The 23,527-nt window shown below is 39.5% G+C and overlaps 1 protein-coding gene across 2 annotated transcripts in view; it reads left to right on the forward strand.

Moving 5' to 3' along the window:
• Positions 1–481: 481 nt before the first annotated feature.
• The window catches only part of LOC140325680 (CMP-N-acetylneuraminate-beta-galactosamide-alpha-2,3-sialyltransferase 2-like), a 46,007-nt gene continuing 22,961 nt past the window's right edge, over positions 482–23,527 (forward strand). For both annotated transcript variants that reach the window (XM_072403650.1, XM_072403653.1), the window contains exons 1-2: positions 482–623; positions 13,190–13,392. The gene's annotated coding sequence lies outside the window, so the exon portion shown is untranslated. The remainder of the gene's footprint in view (positions 624–13,189; positions 13,393–23,527) is intronic.

Genomic DNA, 23,527 nt, shown 5'->3' on the forward strand with positions numbered 1-23,527 from the left:
ACAAACGGTGTAACCACAATGTTTGTTTAGGGCTTGTACATCTTTGTTGCATGTGTTAGATCTATTTAAACACAAGCGGGAGACATCCTATGTGTCAAAAAATGTGACTGCAAAGGGCGATGCGGTTGCAATATTTTGCACTCTTTGTTTTAGTACAAATGAAAATCATTCAAACTAAAACTTCAGTTTTTTTTAAAACTTTCTACCCTGAAAGTTATTTTAAAGGTATAACATTTCCTGGTAATGTAACTTTAATGTTGCTTTATTCTGCATATTTCTGCTGCTCTCTTCTCATATTCCTGTTGTATTTTTATTTCAGGATATTTTCACACATGTGCTTTCCATAGATAAGGCAGCAGCCAGTTGTTAAGGTCAGCAGATGGACAGGAATATAACTGTGCCAGAGTGTCATGGCAGCATGGAGTACGTTCATTAACCTCTGCAGTCCAGTTAGAAAAACATCTCCTATAACTGCACTGATGTTTCCTGTCTGGGGGTGGGGAGCTTCTAGAAAGGATGTGAGCAGCCTCCAACCTACAATCTATATGTAATCCGCCGCCTGCTTCCTATTCTGCTGACAAGACACAATTTCCAGGTCGATTTAGAGGCGTCGGGACCACAAGGTAATGTCACCCTATGGGGAGGGTCTAACAGAAGCCATAACTACCACAATTTGGTAAATCAGCCCACTAGAAATTGGGGTTTTCAGTTTTTTGGAGATTGGAATCACCTGTCAGGTTTTTTTATATCACAAGCCGAATCTCTGCACCCAGGTTTTAGGTTATGTACACACGTGAGATGATTGTGGTCCAATATGATCTCTGGAGATCTGATGTGTACAGCGGTTCTGGTGGAGAATGACCGCTATAATGTTCAATAGAGAAGAGCACAGTGGGGTGCCGCTCGCTCATTCCCCCTCCACCCCTCTCCATGGAGCTGTGTGTACAGCGCTCGTTCAATCGTCTGTCTTTTGCTGCTGGAAACTTTTAAGAAAGATGACAAATATCTACGTGTGCACGCTGCCTAAACATCTGCAGCAGCCTTTACATACTTATTTTAGATTTCTGATCATTTATAGAAAATGCAACAGATGCAGTGAAGGGAGAGAAGTGTGGGGAGCAATGACCGGGAAACAAAGATGTGTATTTGAGCTCTATATAAAGGATTTAAATCATATTCCTTATGTATGTGACTGGTTAGGGTTTAATCAAGTTTAATTAATATTATTTTATATTTATGTAGCGCCAACATATTACGCAGTGCTGTAAAAAGTTTATAGACATCTGACTGTCCCTTGGAGGGCTCATAATCTAATTCCACTACCATAGTCATATGTCAGTAACAGTCTGAAAGGGGGAGCCAGTTAAATTAACTGCTTTTTAAGTGCCATGGGGAAATCCACGCTAACACATAAATGATATACAAACTTGGTGCAGATGATGTTTTGGCCAGGGAAAACTCACCTTTTATTAATATTATTATTATAAATAATAAACATGATTTATATAGCGCCAACATATTACGCAGTGCTGTAAATTAAATAAGGGTTGCAAATGACAGACTAATACATACAGTGATACAGGAGGAGAGGACCCTGCCCTAAAGAGCTTACAATCTAGTAGCACCTTTGCCCGCTCCTTCACAGGGCACCGCCATTCTTCTTCTTTCCTCTCTTCCTTGACATGATCTCCAGCCATCTGGAATGGTTGGGGTGACATACCATTAGTTCATTCAGTCCCGGCAAATGCAGGGCAAGCTAGGATTTCTGGGAAGCCACGCTGAGATGCGCAATTGTTTTGACAGTTCCCCGAAGTGATCAGGTGGCTATTGCAGAAGGGACAACGCTTCCTGGTTTTATAAATAGAGCCCTTCATCTAGGGATCTAAGCATAATTTATAAATAATCATATTAAAGCAGAACTAAAATCAGAATTAAAAAAAACACTTAATCCTGCAGATCTGTCGATTCATAAGGAGGTTTCTTTGCGGTCCACGACGTCCCAGTATCCTTCTTCAACCTTGAAGCACCAGGTGGTGCCATCTCCTTCCTCCGGGTTCTTCTTCATACGCCACCCGATCTCGCACTGCGCAGGCGCAAGATGTGGGAAACGATTGCCGATCTTACTGCGCATATGTGAGATTGGCAATTTTTTTTTCTGCCAATAAAGAAAGGGCTCTCAAAAGAAAAGAGCAGCCAAGAGCCTCCCGGGATGCCTGACGTAGGTATCCCCGGCTGATCTGTGCTCCCATGCGGTGATCAAGACAGAAAGGGGCGCTGCTGCACCTTATTTTTTTTTAAAAAAGGGTGTTGCAGTTGAAAAAAATAAATATAAATGTTACATTATATAAAAGGGTTGTCCACCTTTTTATGTAAAGTAAAAGTTTGGAGATTAGGTCCGCTTTAACATATAAGTATTGTATTTTTATATATATTCATATATATATATATATATATATATATATATATAGTATAAAAAATACAATAAAATAATTATAATATTATTACAATTAAAACACTGGCAACTCAAGGACCACAGCATGTCACACTTTTTTCATGCAATATTTTCTGAACTGATTCATATTTTTATCATGGAATATTTTTTTTGAAAGGGGGCTGATGTGCAAAGTTTCCCCCATGATGTTAATAATATTTTTAATGTATGTTTATATGTTATTTATTTATTGGATTGAACTGCAGAAATGTCAGTTTGAGATGGACGATGGGAGAAATACCTAGCACATTTTTCCCCCCCAACAGATAGAAACATTTAATGTTTTGTAAAGAAGTGATCATTGGTGAGTTTCTTTGAAGTTTAATAACTGGCTTATTTCCAGGACAGGCTATCAAAGCTCAGGACTGTCCCTGGAAATGGGTAACAGTTGGCCATTATGCAGAATTTGATTTTGGTTGGGTTTGCGGGTTTCTGGTGTCTTGGTAGCTATAAAAATGAGTAATGTCTGCACTGTGCAGTTTCAGGGTAGCTGAGGGAATTTGTAATCCTAATTCTGTTATTTTTCTTGGCGGAGAGAGAGCAGAGATGAGATAGTAAATGTTAGTGTGTAGGAGCTTTTCCAGAACCAATTTGCTTCAGACGAAGGACAGACTTCTGCACTGTTTATCCTTAATGCAGACAGGCCCACCCCTCTATGGAAACTCCTTCCAGAAATGTTCTTGTTGCAGCTCTGTACAAAGGACCATTGTGCTGGATATGGTCAATATATATTACAAATCATTAAAGGGTTGTGACGATCACATTTATTGGAGTATTAACGTATGATATTGCCCCTTTCAATGTGTTTAACGTTAAGGAAGAATTCCTTGAACATGAATATTGTTATTAATAAACAGGACTTATATAGCACCAACATATTACGCAGCGCTGTACATTAAATAGGGGTTGAAAAAGACAGATAGATACAGACAACGACACAGGAGGAGGGGAGGACCCTGATCCGAGCTTACAATCTACAAGATAACCCATTAAAGTGGATTCGACATCAGGCAGGTCCTTATTGCAAAAGGGGACAGGTGCAATAAGTATTCTTAGGCTACATACAGACATTAGATATTTGTTGTTGGAAAGGATCTTTCACAATCCTTTCCAACGACAAAAGACTTAAAGATGCATGATCGAACGATGAACATATGGCATTATTCTGCTCTATGGAGAGGGGAGGGGGAGAACGAGCGAGCGGCACCCAGCTGTGCTCTCTCTCCCCCTTCACTTGCATTGCAGTCGTTCATCGTGGACAGATCCATAAACAACGTCAGACAGCTGCTGTACACACGTCAGAGTCTAGTCTGATACTAGACCTGAAACGAGAATCAGATGATAATCATCTGACATGTATACATAGCCTTTATTAATATTATTATTATTATTGTTATTAATAATAAACAGGATTTATATAGCGCCAACATATTACGCAGCGCTGTACAATAAATAGGGATTGCAAATGACTGACTAATACAGACAGTGATATAGGAGGAGAGGACCCTGCCCCGAAGAGCTTACAGTCTAGTAGACTTACTGGCCTGATAGCCGACCATGTGTCAAAATTCAGTGAACTGCACATGATTGATTTACTACTCATCTATACAGCAAACCATGTGAATAAATCAAGTAAACTGTATTTTTTTTTTTTTTGCAAGATTTGACAGTTGAAATGGAATTCTATTTACGTTGTGAGGTTCCTGGAGCTTCCTTAGTAAATTGACCTCCTTGGGCTTCTTTGGTTGTGGCAGCAGCATTTGTTTTTCTATCAATTATTATTATTATTATTATTATTATTAATAAATAGGATTTATATAGCGCCAACATATTAAGCAGCACTGTACATTAAATAGAGATTGCAAATGACAGACAGTGACACAGGAGGAGAGGACCCTGCCCCGAAGAGCTTACAATCTAGGAGGTGGGGGAAGTAAATTCTAAAAACATAATTTTCTCCATCTCAGAAAGTTATAGGATGAGCTGAAATATTCAGGAAAACAATGTAACATTTCTTACAAGTCACAAATGTTCTTTACATTCCATAGATTACTAGTTAGCACTTGCTGGTAACCTGGCTGGCGTATATACTTTCCCTAAGGCAATGCAATGTAATCCCACAGTGTTGTAATTTTCTTGTTTGAACAAAATACTTTACAGGGCAAACAACTGCAGATTACCTGTTGGGTTTTATAGAAAACATTTTAATGATGTTCACAGATACAGTACATGTGTTAAAGTTTTAAGAGAACAGAATTGATAAATACAGCCAAAACTTATTTATAGCTTTTTTTTATCTTGTAATCATAAAATTATTAAAGAGTATGCAGTGGTGATAAATGATTGTTTTACACTTCTTTTGTTTTAATTGCTCCTTTTTAAAACCATAGCTTCAGCTGTTGATCAAATATTCCATTTGAGAATCAAACACCTATTAATTTCCATTGTGACTGATGAACTAGATAAATATGGCAATATGGCAATCATCATCTCTTTTCAGTAAAAATTTCAATATTTTCAGCTGTTCTATTATAAATAGCTTCCTATGTTTTTATAGGATGGAATGGTAAAACCTCTTGTTAAGGTTTCGCTGCTTTCCTGGCTGCTTGTGGGTTCAATGGAACAGGAAATGTAGGAAAATCTCACAACTGGCCATAGACAAATAAAACGGCAACAGCAATAATGTCCTTTTCCACTTTATCCAAATCCAAAGAAGTATCTATCTGGACTGGTAACTGCAAGATCGTTGTATTGAAAAAATATGAGGGCAGCCATTAAAAATATTGGTTGCCCGATTGGCATTACCTTCAGGAGAAGTGGGAATAAATTGGTGGAGGACTGGACTCCGAGCTTGGAATAAATCAGATGATTTATGGAATGTGCTAGCTCTCTGGTTCCTTGTAGAGAAAACCAATTTGTTCCCTGGGGAAACCAGCTTTGGTGTAAGGAGGACAAGCACTAAGTCCTAGGAAATGATCCAAGTATACATTTTTACTTGCAGCAATAAAAGGGATAATATATTGGTGCTATATACATACTGGATAATTATGAATGCGGCAGCCCGATTCATCCATCCTTCCCACCTCTTTTCTTCTGCTGCATCTCTTTGTAGTTCTCTTCATTGGCTTCCATTTCAACTGAGAATCAAATTAAGGTGAATTAAAATATTTCACTTAGAAGTAATTGCATTTTAATGCTAAACACAACAAGGACATTGCATTATTATTTATATAGCACCAACATAATATGCAGTGCTGTACAAAGTTCATAGTCATGTTACTAACTGCCCCTCAATCCAATATCCCTACCATAGTCATATGTCATTATCACAGTCTAAGGACAGTTTTTTGAGGGGGAAGCCAATTAAGCTAACTGCATTTTTTGGAATGTGGGAGGAAAGCAGAGCAGCCGGAGGAAAACCCACACAATCACGGGGAGAACCTGCAAACTCCATGCAGATAGTGTCCTGGCTGAGTTTCAGACTCAGCGCTGCAAAGGTCATAGTGCTAACCACTGAGCCACCATGCACTGTAAGAGCATTTTTGTCTGTAAAATAAGAAAGCACAGTACTGACTGCAGGCTTTTTGTCTGCTTCTTTGTATTTAAAAATCAAACAGCGTTAGGGGGTGCATCCATTCTCTAAAATATTTAACTCTCTCTTTGTTCTTTACACACTCCTATAAAAGTAATTTTCATGGTCCTAATTTTTGAGCCTCACCATTGGCTAGAGAGGTTCCCCATTATAGTAATAATCCCAGGTTCACAAAGCAGCCGGAGCTAATTTTGGATCGAGGACTATTCTGTAGAAATCTCACCTGGTGTCCTATGACCTGCAGGTATCTTCCTTAGACAGTTTACATTGATTTTCCTATAGCCACAGGAAGCACAGGTTCACTTTAAAACCTTGAATTTATTTATACCCTGCCATGTGATAGTCATGAGATAACCATGTCAGTCTATTTAGGGTGGCTGTGAAACATTTCTTTGTAGCCCTTAGGGGAAATGCTAAGTGGAATGCTAAGTGAACAGGAAGATAGTATTTAGGTCTACAATTATAGTGTAAGAGATTGTTTAGGAGGACAGCTAAGTGTACAGACGCAGACATATGGTGACTGCACCATTTAGCTCCAACACATATATATATATATATATATATATATATATATATATTTGATCCTATTTGATCCTATTTTCCTATTTCCTATATATCAAATAGGCTCACAAATTCCATTTTGCACTTTTTGTTGCTGTTGCAATGGCATCCTCTATTTCAAATTTTAGTGTATTGTGCGGTCTTAGTATTAATATTTCCATGATGAAAACAGAATGTAGACAAAACTGAAGCCACCAAACACTTAGACACTCACCCACAAAAGTTTTTTGCAACGTGGATGCAATACTTACAGCATTCCTTATCTCCACCTCAGCTGCATGATATTATAGAAACCTCTCACCATACGATCTGGTATGACATGAAAGCTATAGGAGTGACTTATTAGAGATCTGTTTGATATAAGGGCGCATGGTTTCCTGAGGGGGGAGAAATCTAAAAATCCTATTTTCTTTTATGTTCTATTTTGTAAGGCGATTTCTGGGAAGGCGGAGAGAACAGTCCACCAATTGTTCAAGGGTATACCTTGGTTTTTGGGACTTGGTTTTGTCCCCTGGTTATGTGGGTATTTTTCTAATCTTTCTATGTGTATTTGGTCACTTTTATAAATATTAAAAAATTAAGGGGCAAAGACAATATTTCGGGATGTATTTCATATCTGCGGTAACGTTATTTATGTTAGGGTCTTTTTGTGGCCTTATACATCCTGTCTCTTCTCTTTTGTATTTTGTACTTGATTGTACGGTATGTCTTATTTGCACTGTATTCTTTTTTACTGTATTTGTTTTCTTTTGTCTTGCCTTCAATAAAAATGATATTTAAAAAAAAAAAGGTGAAAACAGAATGTAAAAATATACCAAGTATACATACACAAGTATACAAGTATACCATATACTTGTTCTGATGAATGTTCCCCTATACTAAATAGACTAACCAACGAGTTCCAACAAAGGATGAGCCAAGTGAATTTGGCCAAAATGATTTTGTCATCTGTGAACTTTGGCTGAAACAAAAACTTACAGAAATTTGTTTGAAAATTATGTCAATCTTTTCTTTATTTTTCTTTATACTTTTTAAGGTAGGTAGTTTATTTCATTTAAGGGTCTATTTATAAAGCCATGAATCTGAAATGCCACATGCTCTGCTGGAGAAGCAATTACCACCATTGAAACACATGGACCTGGAAGATTCTCCACCAGGGAATGTTTCACTGAATGTCAGATTCACTGCTTTATAAACAGACCCCATAGTGTTCTTGGCAGGGGTGTTTTGTGGATAGTTGTGTAATGTAAATAAAAATGACCAATACAAGGATATTATTTTGTCCCAAAAGCAAGTACCGGTATTTGATAAAAGCTCCTGTATCCCTTGGAGTTGAAGGTCCTTTTTATGTGAATATCGCCGTATCCAAATTACTCAACAAGGCTCAGAGCAGATACGTTTTTAAAATGTTGACATTCACACCAGAGCTTTATCAGCTGAATCTGAAGGCTAACACACTCTGTGGTTACAGCGTTTTAGCTAATTACCAAACTGGCCGGTGTTAAACAGCTTTTACTGCTCAGGTCAGATTCACTTTAAATTGAGTTTGACATCTACTTTTTTTTTCCTTGGAGTCCCTTTTCTTTGAAAATAAGTCTGACCTTTGTGTTCTGCTTTTACCTATTGATTCAGAGCTGCCTTTTATTCTCCTATTAATCAGCGGCAGTACAGCGCAGTGGCCTTTTCTGCCTTACGCAAGCTGTTTGCTGGGTTCTCGTTATACAAATATTTGCCTCCTACTTGTGTCTTTTGTGCTGGCTTTGACCCTCGTTTGTTCCCATTATTGGTAGTCCTCGGCTGATTCTGGTTTGCTGTAGCACATCAAGGTCTTCTTTTCTATTCCTCCGGCTGGATTTGGATGCTGAGTCACCAATCATCAGTAAATTTTGTTCACATTGTACGGCTGGCAGAACTGGGCCAAAAGCTGACGCATCATGAAGGTAAATTTAGATGCTTAAATTGTTCTTTATTCTTCTATAATATAGACTACCCAACAGCTGATGTATAGTCTTGGGGTTAGGCGTATGGGTACAACTGGTCCAACATGGGCAAATACCTCACTGAGAATGGTGGGTTTTGAAATATCTGTTCTTCTTCAAACAAGTGTACCTAGAGCCAAGAACCGCCACTATCCTCAAATAACACTGGTAGCAACACTTGTGCTTCTTGAGCAAACTACAAGGTGTCCTTATGGGTCGCCTATTAAGTCAGGGAATATCAGGTCCCGGTAAGAAAATATTAAAGTTGAGCTCCACCCTCACCTTTTTTTTTTGAACTCCTTCAGTGATCGTGCACGTTTCTGCAATACACTTTTCCTTTACATGTCACTTCCTGCATCATTTAAACGATCGTATCTAGCGTGTGCACACTATTGGTGGATTATATTTTAACGATCGTATTGTTACAGCATGTACAGAATTGTGCACAATACGATTGTTCAAATATAATCATGCATAATCGTTGATCGGTCGTAATCGTTCATTTTCTAACAATAATTATTGGAAGTGTGTACCTAGCTTTACTCTTCTGCTGTTCTGCCCCCCCCATCCTTCATCTATTTGCTTTCTATCTTATCATGCATGCAAATGCCTTGTCCTGGAGTGCCAATGTGCAAATACAGTGCTATTGGTTGAGAAATCCTCTCTTTTACTTGCTCAAGTCTCCTGTTGTGATGATACGGTATTTATCATCACACAGAGGAGTCAGAAAGCACTGCAATGGGTTATGGTACTACAGGGTTGTACCTCCTCTATAGAAACACAGTACAAAGGAGCTGAGGTTTGTGATGTATTATGCCATTAGCAGTGGTAGAGAGGAGCTAATAAAGATTTGAGATAAACGGCTTGGCCAAACAGAAGGAGGGAGATATGGAGCAGGGTTTAGGTTTGCTCAGAGCCCAGTTTTAGCACAGAGAGAATTGCTCTGATTTCAGTAAATGGCTGGGATAAGTGGTTGCCTACACACTATAATATACAACATGCCTGCAGAGTAGGAGCACTATGTATGACACTAGAGATAGGCAGGGTGATTGTGGGTGCAGTAGAGAGATCTGTCCCCGTCTTCCCTGCACTGACACCCCCTGCTTCTAATTGGTCACTACGCACAGAGACTGGCAGAACTATTGCACTCCACATTTTGCAGCCTCTGTCATAACGACACAGAAGTAAGTTAAGAAGAGGGAATATATAGTGAAGGGTCAAGATTATAAAAAAAAAAAAAAAAGACACACAGAAGTAGAAAAGGGAAGTTTGAGGGTACTTTTATGGTGCTGACAAGAGTTTAGTTAAAGCAGAAACTTTAAAAATAAGAGATTAGGCAGATCTTTTTCTGCAGAAAGGGATAGATGATATCCCTTTGGCAATAAAACATACTTACCTACCTAATCACTGAAAAAACACACACACACCAACAACACACTGAGCTGTGCATGCATCAGGATGCACTGGACTGAATATTGCGCATGCACCGGAGTTATGTCATCTTATGTCATCTTGGCCCAGCCAACCAAGCTGGCCAAAGGTCAGAACCAGGGAGAGTATTTAAAAAGAAATGGCAGCGCCCTCACCAAACAGGGACTGGTAAGATTAGTTAAAAAACTGAGATCAGGCAGGTTATTTTATTGCAGAAAGGACATCACCTTTCCCTTCTGCAATACCTACCTGGTCGCAATTTTTATTTTTAGAACTTTCCTATAGGCCCTATTACAAGCGAAATAATAATTTCCATATAGGAGTATAGAAACAACACAATTAAATGAACTGAACTGGTTGATGGTATCTAGCAATTAACAATTAACTGAAATCACTGGTTGATGGTATCTAGCAATTTATAGCTAACTCATATTCCTAGCGTCTTTGGAAGTTTGTTTTGCAGCTGTAGCCAATATTGTAGGACGGCTTTACTTTATAAAAGACATAAAAAGATATATCCACTAAAGATACACAATATTTTATCCGATTTCATACTGACTGTGCAGCACAGACACCTGGTTTTTTAGTGCAAGAACATTGACCAGTGGTATTGGGAAAAATCCATTTGGAGATGATCAGTATACCTGGCAAATGGCTAGAGAATGAGTAACCCAATGACAATCATCCACAGGTGGATGGAGGTGCTGGGAGGTATTGGAGGAAGTTTGATATGCACACTAAATCTTCACAATTTTAGGAAACCGGCTAAAAAACTTGTGTGTTGTTCATTGCATAGTTTTTGATGATCACTTTGGTCATATTTGTGACTCCAAGTTAATAAAAAGGGGTTAAAAGGACTGGAAATTGGGGTGTCGGGATATTTATTTGCCCAACCGTGTGGTGGTTGTTTCTAACATTGAATATTTTGCTGTTATATTGAGCACACAGTGTTGTCAGATTTTGCTGGCATGGTTCATATCAGGGTAGACAATAATGATTGTGACCAGTTTCCTAAAATGCAACTGTTTTCCCAGAAGGTGCCCCCCCAATCCCACAGGCATGAAATTGTCACAGCTAACATACACCAGCCTAAAGCTAACCTTCTCACTTGCTGTGCATTTTTACCATCTGCCAAGCACCCCCATGAAAGATGCCTTGAGCTGTAAAATTTAGTACAGGTCTGCATTCATAGATCATACTGTACCATGCATGCAGCATAGTAGACCCACCGATCCACCCATGTTTAGGTGTATCTAAACCCCAAAAACACAATAGATTGCAGCATACCAATCCTTAGATGTGGTAGCTGCATTAGTTTTATTCTTTCAGTGTTTTTTTCACTTGTGACTTTACCAATGATATATTTGCTTTCATAGGGTGACAATGCTTTTGCATCATATTGTGTGCAGGGAGGAGCAGAGTTGTTCCCCCTAGATCAAGGGTGTCCAGCTCTGGTCCGGGGGCCAAATATGGCCCGCAACGTCCTTTTTGTTGGCCCACAAAGGAATCCTAATTATGAACTGCAGCTGACCTGCCGCTGCATTGCAATAGCGCCGCTACTACAATTCCCGGCATCACTCGTGTCTATAGACCAGCCGCCTCTCTGCCTATGCGTGGCCCCACATTGGACTGTTTGTGAACTCAAATAATGCAGGGAATGGTAGTAGCGGCACTATTTCAATGAAGAGGGAGTTCCAGCGGCGGGCCACTCATAACATTTAGCACCGCATTGGCCCCATCTGGCATTTCCAGCACTCCCCCTAAGCTACACATGGGAGGTGCCAGGAGGCTTTTGGAGTTACAGGGGCTTCAAATTTAGCGCATTTTTATAAGCATCTTCAATTTTTTCAATAAATTTCAAGTTTGGCCTCCGACTTTGTCTAAGTTTTTAGTTTTGGCCCTCTGTGTATTTGAGTTTGACACCACTGCTCTAGATCAGGAAGTGCAACCGTGTCCTAGTCTCTCTTTTCTATACCATAAGGTGGAGGGAGAACAGTCATCAATGGTGATAATAGTACAGCATGGTGTACAGTAAGTTGCACACTCATTGGAATTTTGGAATTCTGGTAAGAATAAAATTTATATATATATATATATATATATATATATATATATAACACTTTAATTGCTTTTTTCTGTGGGCCATGCCAATAGAAATAGCAGCATAGGCGAAGACAAGTTGAAACACACATGCTGAACTTTCACTTGCACCCACCTTCCCATAGGGCTTATTCACACATGTGGTAGCATTAGAGAACAGTTCCAGCTTTATAGCCAAATGCAACCACTAAGCGCTTTGATTTGCACCCGTGCAAAATGGTTACTAGGCTTTCAAAAAAAATGTTTTCCTACCACATTCCAAAAACATGCAACTAGGTTAATTGGCTTCCCCCCAAAATTGACCTTAGATGACATATGACTATGGTAGGGACATTAGATTGTGAGCTCCTTTGAGGGACAGTTAGTGACATAACTATAGACTTTGTACAGCGCTGTGTAACATGTCAGCGTTATATTAATAATGTGCAATAATAATGAAAACCTTTGTCCACCATGGTGATTTGATTGAACAGGAAAATAAAGTCTAAAAGCAAAGAGATGTTATTTTTATCCAAAGTACAAATCGTTTGCTTCCTAAATGATTAGCAGGCATTTAAAGATTCGTATTCGGTGTGAAATCGATTGACCATTAGACGTTACACGAAGCTCTCTTCTCTTCACAAATGCCAAAAAAAGCCATTGTCAATTGTGTATATTGTAATAGGAGGGAAAGGCTTTTCCTTGGTGTTTTAGGCTATCAAATACTAGGTAATCGCTGTCATAACTGCTGAAAGCCCATCAGTGCGAACAAGATCAGTAAAGAAAATCCTTGCTGAATGATTGCTATAAGTTACTGCCCTTGGCACAGCTCCCCAGCCTATTGAACAAGCCTTGAATAGCAGTTCTTTAAATCCTAGCGCTGTGATGTTCTCCTAGCAGTTCTGTTTGACACACAATTCTGATTTCGCTTCCTCTCCTCTGTTAACTGCCAGCCTCCAAATCCTCCTCATCTGGCACAAGGCTTCCCATTACGACACACGAGTTCAGATCAGAAACCTCTGTTCAGTATTTTGTGGTTTTTTTTTGCCCCCCCAGGCTATGCATTCCTGAGAACGAAGCAAGACGCAGCATCGCCTCCGATACCGCCTGGCGGTTCAACAGCTGGCACCGTCACACCAGGCATAAACTGCCATCGGTATCGTCACCACATCGTGTGCTGAGCCAAAGGGAAAGACTTCAAACCAGCACACCATGCTGCAGCTGGAGAGACAGATGTAGACGCCACATCCAAAAAACAGGTTAGTTATCCCTTCCGATCATTACAATGGATTCAGCGACTCCCTGCTAGGACATGTCCTGTGTGGACGTACAAAGGGACAGTTTTAACCCCTTACTGACAAGTGCCAGCAAGCCCCCGCACTGCTCCGGAATGCCTTCCTTTCTTGGCAATGCTTCAAGCGGTGTCAGTATGATACATAACTTCCACTTCTCTTTCACCGAACAGTTCCCTTTCTTTTGTAAAACTTTCCCCTTCACAGCTGGAAGAGATGCTTAAAAGTTTGCTGCATAAAGAAACACAATCCCAAAGATTTAAGCTAGCCATACATTATGTGATTGATTAGATGAAAGCAGTCAGTCAATCTTTTATTGGTCAAAATAATTCCAGACGTGATCAATATTCAGGCAAAATGTCAATTGAAAAATGTTCAGATGGGTAGTTTTATTTTTTGATTGGTTAATTAATTTATTGAAATCAAAACCAGCTTTTGTGTTATGATTAATATTTGTAACTCCAATTAATTTTAACTGGATTAATTTCCAAACAAGTGCATGATATATGGAATGCTTGTAGCCGATCACACGCAAGAAGCCTTTGAAATCAATTGTAAAAAGTTGCAACATAGAAAATACATTGTGAGAAAACCACTTGGTGTATGTCTAACATAATCAGGTTTATGTTAACTTTTAAGCAGATGTAAATATAACTAATGGCATTTAGATTTCTGTGTTTCATAAACTATTGTCATTTTTAAAAATATTTAAGTACTTGTTTTACTTTTACTTTCCATCACTCCATATCTCCCCTCCTATTGTGTGATATTTACCCCAAATCCTAGATTGTAAGCTCTGCGGGGCAGGGTCCTCTCCTCCTTCTGTGTCACTGTCTGTATCTGTCTGTCATTTGCAACCCCTATGTACAGCGCTGTGTAATATGTTGGTGCTATATAAATCCTGAACATTATTATTAATAATAATATTACTATTATTCATTCTTTGATACATCTCAGTGCTGGTAATCGTCCGCAGCCTCATGGGAACCACATTTTAGGACAAGTTTACAAATGTTGATAACAGTAAACCAGGGCTTGTTACTGAGTGTTGAGGACAATTGTAGTTTTCATGGGAAGTGACAAGGTGACAACACAGGAAAACAGAGCCACAGTGGTTCTCACCTTATAACAGAAGGGGCTTCATGTAAGGTTCATAAGATGGTATTTTCGAAAACTTTTAGATTTAAAATTAAGATAAAAATGACAATAATGTGTTTGAATTTTTCTGAGAGGTTTGGGCTCATTGACTCCACTGGAGCAGGGCTGTGTAATTGTCAATGCACTCCCAATGCATAGACAAGGCCAACAGAACTATAGGACAGGATGCATTTTATGTTCATATAATGCGTTGCAATGAGATAATTCATGATGGGTAAAAGAAAAGTATGGTGTATGTAAATAAAAAAAAAATGCACTGCAAAGCATGCAAGAAACACATGACAGTAATAAACAAAATGCACCGCAAAGCACAATGTCATGTAAATCTACATTTAGTGACTGGCTTTACTGTTAGAAAGGTTTAAATGCAATTTAGGCCTTTTAAATTATTAGTATTTTTTTTTACTTTTCATACTTTTCATGAAATCATCATAAATCTAACTTTTTAGGGGAATTTTTTAGATCTGGTTTCTATATTGCAGTGATACATGACATCGCTCTTTTCACATCAGTTCCCCCGAACAAGCTGAAGGTGCCCATATACAAATAAATGTTTTTATATAGTTTAGATGTCACATTTAATAAAAATGTAAATATTGGATGTAAAAATTGTGAATGTCAATTGGGCGTAGGGGCCTAGCTTTATATTACCTGGAGTAGTACAAAGCTGGTGTGGAGGTATTCTGAAGAATATTCTGCTATGATCTGATTGAGTGATGCATGATGGTAACCCAGGTAAATGATGAATACTGAAGAGATATTGTGATGTGCCAGTGTATGGCCAGCATTACAGCAGTCCTATCCACACTAGAAGGAATATGATTGGCCACTGGCCCATACATGTTATAGGACAGGTTCACTTTAATCCTGTATTCCATTTTAGCTCATGTCAAATGAGAATATGACAGGCTAATGTCTTTCATAACGCTATTTCTAATGTATTTTGTATTTTGTAAATATTTCTATGCAGGAATCATATTATAGGAGGTCAATCAGCCACAGGTCAAGGAACTTCTGGGAACTTCTGGAGGAACTTAGGTTTCAACAGAACCCTGGCTGAGGATGGGTGGCTTAGGGCCAAGTTCAGAGAAAATGTTTGACTAACTCAGCTTTTTTCATTGTAAGCCAAAAAAATTGCAAAACAGAATGAGTAAAACTTCTAAATAATTGTAAAAAAAAAAAAACTTTAATAATTTAAGACAGAGAGTCTACACAAATACATCATGTCAGGGAAATCTGAGAACATTTGCAATGACATTGCAGAAGCAACAAATATTTATTATTAATGCGTCTGTACACTTTTTCCTGTTTCAGAGAGTAAACATTTCCTGTTTGCTGTTTAAAAGCCACTGATCTTAAACCTCGATTGTTTCATATAAATGTGTGGTATAGAGGTCAACTTTTCAGGCCTGTCACCTCTCTAGTACTCGGAGGTATTAGGCTGGGCCCAAACATGTTTCTGTTATGACTCAATGAGCACTATTTATAAAACCATAAATAAGACATTCCCTCAAATGTTCCCTGGTGGGAATCAATTACTGTCATTAAAACACATGGACCTGGGAGATTACCAGAAGGGAATATTTAAGGAAATGTTTGATTCTCCGTTTTATAAATTGAGACCATTGTGGTAATGTGTATCAGCAACTCTACTTACTTAATTTTAATGGCACTCCCATTCCATGGCGCATCACAATAATTGGTAGCATATTAGTATGTGTTATGGGGATCTGCAAGAATCATATACTGCCAGTAAAACACATTGACCTGCAAGATTACCATAAGGGAATGTCTGATTCTCTGTTTTATAAATAGAGCATATTTTGGTAATGTGTATCAGCACCTCTCTGTTTATCCAATTTTAATGGCAGCCCCAACATTCCAAAGCACATGCATTTGGGCTCATCACAAGTGGTAGCACATTGGTAAGTGAGGATCTGCATAGCCAAAAATGGCACATATCCTAATTTGGATACTATGATGCATTGCAGGCCTAGTCATTTCATGAATGGCCTTTATATATGAAAAAAAATCCTTGTTACCAGCACTGCACTGAAAAAAAAAATGACCCTGCTTGAAAAAAAACAAAAATGCAAGTTCACGTTTAATGAAGAACTTATAACCGACTCCCCTGAGTGCAGCACACCTGGGATAATACCATAAATAATACCATTTATTCATATAGGCATGTCACACTCATGGTGGTCCTTCAGAGTTTAACTTACTATAGGAATGAATAGAACTGCAATGCACATACCGGCGGGCAGCACCATATCAGGGAAAAGAACTGGATGACAGTGAAAGGAAAGTCTGATCATAGGGGTAATATCCTAGGGGTTGGTCATCTCAAACCAGTGGTCCCCAACCTTTTGGACGTCACTAGTGTTGAGTGAACCCGAACTGTAAACCCTTACCGAACTTTACGATTTTGCCGTACCCAAACCCAAACTTAGAGCCGAAGCTCGGCCGAACCCGGCAAACCCGAACTTCCAGGTGTTCGCTCATCCCTACCCACTAACCATTAATATTAGTGTTTAGCGAACCCGAACTGTAAAGTTCAGGTCCGTACCAAACTTTACGATTTTGGGTACCCGGACCTGAACCCGAACTTTGAGCCGAAGTTCGGCCGAACCCGGTGAACCCGAACTTCCAGGTGTTCGCTCTTCCCTAGATGTCACAGACCACTAAATTTACGGACTCGCATGTGTGGGGAGCCATGTGTCAATCAAAGTGGAAGAAACTTCCCCCAAAGTGACGTCATGATGCCAGAAGACCCAGACCAGAGACATAACCCGCCCACCACCCTGAGCCTGGGATGCATATGGGAGACAAGGTCCGCGGCTCTGGCCGGTGCGCCCCTTCCCAAGTGGGGTTCTTCTCCTGACCCGGTCATAGCCGCGGACCACCAAAATTTTCTCTTAGCGGACCACGGGTTGGGGGCCGCTGTCTTACACAACAACATCACAAAAGATGCAGAAAATTTTACATCTTCCAGTAGTTAAACGGCTAAATCTCTTGATCTTGCTGCACCTTTCTTTTAGCTTGTGACATGATTTTCTCTGTCTACATTAACGAGCAGGTGTGCCTAATAAAATGTCCACTGTGAGTAAACAGCTCATTAAAAAATGTGTCTGAACACCTACAGACATTTTGCTGTTTGCCTTCCCAGGCTCCCTGCATTTGTGAATATCTCTGGTGAAAACCCTGTGTACAGTTGTCCCTCAAAGTCATTAAAGAGTTCTCGAACTGCTGTGTTGGACTTCTGACAGCCGCTATTGTTCCACAATTTTATAACAATGCAATACGGCACCTCTGGCTCCTCCATTCCCCTTCCTTTTCCAAAGTAGAGAACAAATTCATTGCCGAGCTGCTTGTCTGTACAGCCATGAGTCTTAAACTGTCATCGGAAACGATAACAAACAATCATTTTGGATGACAGTAATTGCAAGTGTGTACTAAGCATTTTCACAGGCCGGTACCTCCTGAGTATGCAAGCTGCTCTTTTTCCAGCTTGTTCAGACCCTGGAGGGTTGGCTGCTTTCCACAATAAGTCAGGTGCATGTAGTAAGGAGACGTGCTTGCCTCTATTTGTGGAGCTTAGCTGTCAAAATAGACCTCAGTTTTTATTTTAATGCTTTTTCAAAACTCGGTTTGTTGTGAAGGCAGAAATGGTCCGCAGAACTGCCGCAGAGTACACACAGCTGCAATTTACAGAGCTATATTAGGTTACTGTGGTCTGTACTTGTAAAAATGAATGCTTCTAAATTAGAAAGGTAAACCTCTATTTTCAGTGTTCCTCTTACTTATTAAATCAGCTTTGCGTGGAAGAAAAATTAAAAAAAAAAGCTCCCCCCTCCAAAAAAGGGGGCCTGAAATGTAACCACACTATTATATATATGTAACATCTAATATATCTAGCATTACTATAATGCAGTGTTTCTAAGCTAGGGTTCCTCCAGATATTGCTAGGGGTTCCTTGAGCAATGTGACTCTCAGGTCAGTATAAGTGACACTAATTATATCTTTTTGGCTATCTGTACAGGTGACATTCTTCCCAATGGCCAGCAATGTAAGAGGAATTCTTCCCACTGACCATCACATTAACATACTTTGATCTGTGGATATAGTATTTATAGCCGGGGTTTCCTGAAGACCTGAAGGTTATTTCAAGGATCCCCCCAAGTTAAAAGATCAGGAAACACTCTTGTATTGTGAGTTAGCACATAGAACGTTGTGCAGCATTACTCAAGTACAATAGCCTGCAACGCACCTGAGCTGCAGCACACCTGCACAAGGCATGTTCTGCAGCATTGTCTCCCATTTCTCAACTATGACTGTGCTGGGCAGCCTAAATGCCATTTATTTACCATACAAAATACAGCATTGCTAATGCATGGGTAGTAGTGCACCTTATAAGTGTAATGTAATTCACCTGTTTGATGGGCATTGCCATAAAATGTTTAGCATCCATATTCAGCACTTCCAAGTGGTATATTCCTGCTCTCTCACTGTAGTTCCACCTGCGTTCTGCTACATCATTATTACATCCCATACAGATGCAGCAGCTGGTGGAACCATCAACTAACAGTGGTTGAACTGATACCCAAAACACCCAAAGTCAGTTGACGCTGACGGTGTCATTGGGAAAGCCTTTGGTTATCAATTGTTGGGGTGCAGATGATGACCTCCCTAAGATAATGAAGAAGTGGCTTCTGTACAAGGTACATTGACACTGCTTCACCGGCGAATACAAAGTTATCTCACCGCTCCTAAATGAGTTTCCAAACCTAATGGTGGGCTTTACCGCAGTGGTGACATACCACGCAGCAACCAGTACACGAGAAGCAGTCGCTCGGATCCCCCTGGACAGGCTGATCATAGAAACAGATTCTCCGTATTCTTTACATAGACAGGTAACTAAAAGCCTGTGTAAGTTTTCACACCCGGTCTGGCCCTGCACACTATTGAAGAAGTTACCTGGCTATAGAATTTACCAGTGAACTCCGTCATTACAAAAATCTGTGAAAACACCCACTGGCTGTATATTATATAAACCGGCGGTGTCTACGGAAATCACCATTGTTTTGGGCAAAGCTGTTTGTTTCCTTGTTTTAAAAGCTGTTCAATGGGAGTTCTGGATTTAGAATGACTCCATTTCTTTTACTGATAACCTTTTATTGGACAAACTGAATATTAAAAACTGTTTGAAAGAAAATAACAGCGTAACTGCAAAAAGGCCAATGATTAGACTTGACTATGTAGAACAGATGAAAGAAAACAGGTAAGTAAACATTCAATGTGGCTTTTGCATTGCTCTTCCTTGCTGTGTCATATATTTTATATTTACTTTATGTTTATGTTTGAACTAATAAATACAAAAATTTTAGCAGATGTGAAATAATGCAATTCAAGCTATCAGATGGAGTTCTAGACGAGTTTGTGGATAATTTCTGTCTTTTATTTACTGCTTTGTTAAAAGAGTTTTGTTCAAGCTCAAAAGCACAAGCTAAAACTTCTATGCACAGCTCTACGAATCAAAGAGGAAGTAATTCACACCTCTTCCTCCTCCTTGGCTTCGGATTTAGAAGGGACTGTTAGTTAGAAAGAGATACAAAGTAAACTGGTCCTGATGTACTTTGTATTAATAATAATAATATTATTATTATTATTATTATTAAAAATATTATTATTATTAATATTATTAATAATCATCATCATAATAAACAGGAATTATATAGCACCAACATAATTCACAGCACTGTACGTTAAATAGGGGTTGCAAATAGATACAGACAGTGACACAGAGGCCCTGATTTATTAAAGCTCCCCAAGGCTGGGGAGAATACACTTTCATTAGTGAAGCTGGGTGATCCAGCAAACCTGGAATGGATCTGTTCCAGGATTCAAAAGGTTTGCTAGTAAAAAGCAAATGATTTTTAAAAATCCATTCCATGTTTTCTGGATCACCCAGCTTCACTTCTAAAAGTGTATTCTCTCCAGCCTTGGAGAGGTTTCATAAATCAGGCTCAGAAGGAGAGGACCCTGCCCTGAAAAGCTTACAATCCTTACATTGGAAAACATTTTTTGGCACTTAAAAGTTCTACAGTAGTCAAGTATATGTCATATAGTCTTGTAACATAAGTAGGTATAGTAAATAATAAGTACAATCATTCCCATTCACAATTTGATGGGAGATGTGACCCACTATCTATTCAACGGCTTCCTATTCTTAGGAGCTGTGCATAGATAAATAAGTGAAACGTCTATTACCCAACGCATTTCGCCAAATGGCTTCCTCAGTGGCAAGAAGCTGTAGGTGGACGGTATTGTGACCCAACGTCTCAGTATTCACCCCAAAACAGCCGGGTGGTAAATGAAAAGTGCTTAGTGGTACGCCTGGCTAAAAGGGGCTGGGGGGAACATGTGTTGTTTAAGGCGGCTCATTCATCAGGCATCCTTAACTCCGAGCACATTACCATGCAATTAAATGCAAAAGGACTAAGTGGTGTGAATGGTTGTGGCTGATGGCTTCAAAAGGCTTGCATCTTCAATATTTAAAACAGAACTCTCCCTCCTTGTATTGCCACCGCAATCAGTTTGTTATTCATTTCCTTTAATGCGTCTTTTACTTTTGGCTGGTCACATGGCATCCTGGGGTCTTTATTCTCTTCTCCCCATGACAGTGACTCTCCGTGCCCCTCTCTTCTTTTGCTTAGTTTGTGATAAACCCAAAGTAAGGATTTTTTACAGTAACTGACACCATGATGCCTTTTATTATGTTGGGACAAACATCTGTCCTAATTGCATTTATTAAAATAATTTACATGTTCCAACTTACATACAAATTCAACTTAAGAACAAACCTACAGTCCCTCTCTCGTATGTAACCCGGGGACTACCTGTATTGCCATGGGAGCTGTATTTTAGATTGCATTTTACCAAAGTTTTACACCAGAGCTTTGCTTTAAGCTAGCCAATAAAGGGTGTCATCTGAACTTCATGTCTAACACAGTGCAAGACTCTGTAATAAAAAGATTTAATATACATAGAAAAACAATATTTAATAAAGCATTAAACATTTAAAGTAAAGTTGATCTAAAACCTTTTCAGTGTTGAACCCAGACATTTTTTTAATCGGGTGGGAAGAAATAGTAGGCGGGTGGCAGACCCTGTATTGTGACCCAATTTTTCAGTCACCACCCAAAAACAGCCGGGTGGTGACTGGAAAGTGCCGGGTGGTGCGCCCAGCTAAAAGGGGCCGGGAAGAACATGGCTGTTTATCCTTATTGAATATCTGTAAGTACAAATATTCATCCCCCAGCTATAAAAATATAAATGGCACTCCCCATGTGTAATGTGTCAATAGGTAGATATACACACCGTAGCCTGCTGAGTCTTCTGCTCCGACATATCAGAAAGATTAAAAGTTTCCTTTGTTACAATTTGCATGTTAGGGTTTCAGTTTTTTATCTAATGTACAGAACAAGATAATCTTCAGTGTGTAATGACTTGCAGAAAGTCTGTCTGCAAACAGCTGAGCGAAAGCTTTGATTTCAGCTTTGATCATAAGGAATGTGCAGCTTTGGATACATTAGTGTTATAAAGATTTGCGGCTACTGTGCAATTCAATTAAACCCTGGGGACCTTTGTCAGACTTATTTTTCTTGCCAGCTCTTCCATTTACTTTCACTCCAAGTCAGCAGTGATATCCTCCCCTTCTTCTAATCAGGCTTGTGCCAGGAAGTATGCATAATCTTTATTAAATATAATATAGGATAGTAAACGCGTGAGTTAGAAAAACAGCAGAAGGCTGCTGGAAAATAGAATCCGAATTCCATATTTATAGACAGAGTAAAACCTTTTGGTTTATATGCTATGTTTGATGCTTAGGTGACTTTTCTTGCTTTTGTTCTACATATATGGAGGTTGGCCATTTTATTTCGTTCAGTGGTTAAAAGTGTCTGCGCTTTTACTTTTTACCCTAATAACCGTGAATAGAGGCAATAACAACAAAGCAAGAGGAGGGTTTAAGGCTAAATTCAAAAGTGTGTATTCATTAGACAGTAAGTACAACATTACATCAATACATTGCTTATATATGTTTGTTTGTCCAACGCCCAATAAAATGTCATGGGGTCAGGATTGCAGAACTAAACCGTGTATAACTACATAAGCTTAAACGTAAAGCAGGGGTCAGCAAACTTTAGCCTTTAGGCCAGATAGAGCCTAGCCGGTAGTCCGTTGCCTAATGCCCCCTGGCCGATACGGCCTAATGCCAGCCGCGGGTTGCTGGCAGATCAGCCAGGGGGCGTTAGGAACTACCGGGGCCTCCGGCAAAGCTCCTTGAAGGGAAATCCCTCTCCTCCGCAATGCATACCGAGGAGAGTAATTTCACTTCAGGGGCGTTCCTAGTGGTGGCCGCCCACCACTATTAGCCATTTGGGTGGGACTCAGAGTCTGGCCTAATGTGCTCCCGTCCACCCCGGAAATGACCAATTGGCCATGAAAGTTTGCCGACCCCTGCAGTAAAGCTTCTCGATACCCAACGCGTTTTGCCTATTGGCTTTCTCAGGGGTATGTAGACGTGAGTAGTTTTTAGTGTAGGTATAGGTAAATTTACAGCAGAAGAATCAGGAGATTCTACAAACTCAAGCTTCTAGACTAAGCTGCAAATCATACCTGGGATAAGGACCCTGTTTGCTTGTCCAATTAATACATGGGATTTCCTCCAACATTTAAAGGATTTTGATCCATGCTCCAGCCAGTCCTAAATTACTTTGAATCTCCTAATTCTACTGCATTTTCTCCAGGACTGAAAACATTTTCCAACTAATAGCAAACAATTTTAGGAAATCCATTTTCTGGATCACCCAGGTTCCCCAATGATAGTCTAACTTCTCCAGTCTTGGAGAACTTTAATAAATCAGACCCCATGTGTTAACAT

Source organism: Pyxicephalus adspersus, chromosome 3 (genome assembly GCF_032062135.1).
Source record: "Pyxicephalus adspersus chromosome 3, UCB_Pads_2.0, whole genome shotgun sequence".
Lineage (NCBI taxonomy): Eukaryota > Metazoa > Chordata > Amphibia > Anura > Pyxicephalidae > Pyxicephalus > Pyxicephalus adspersus.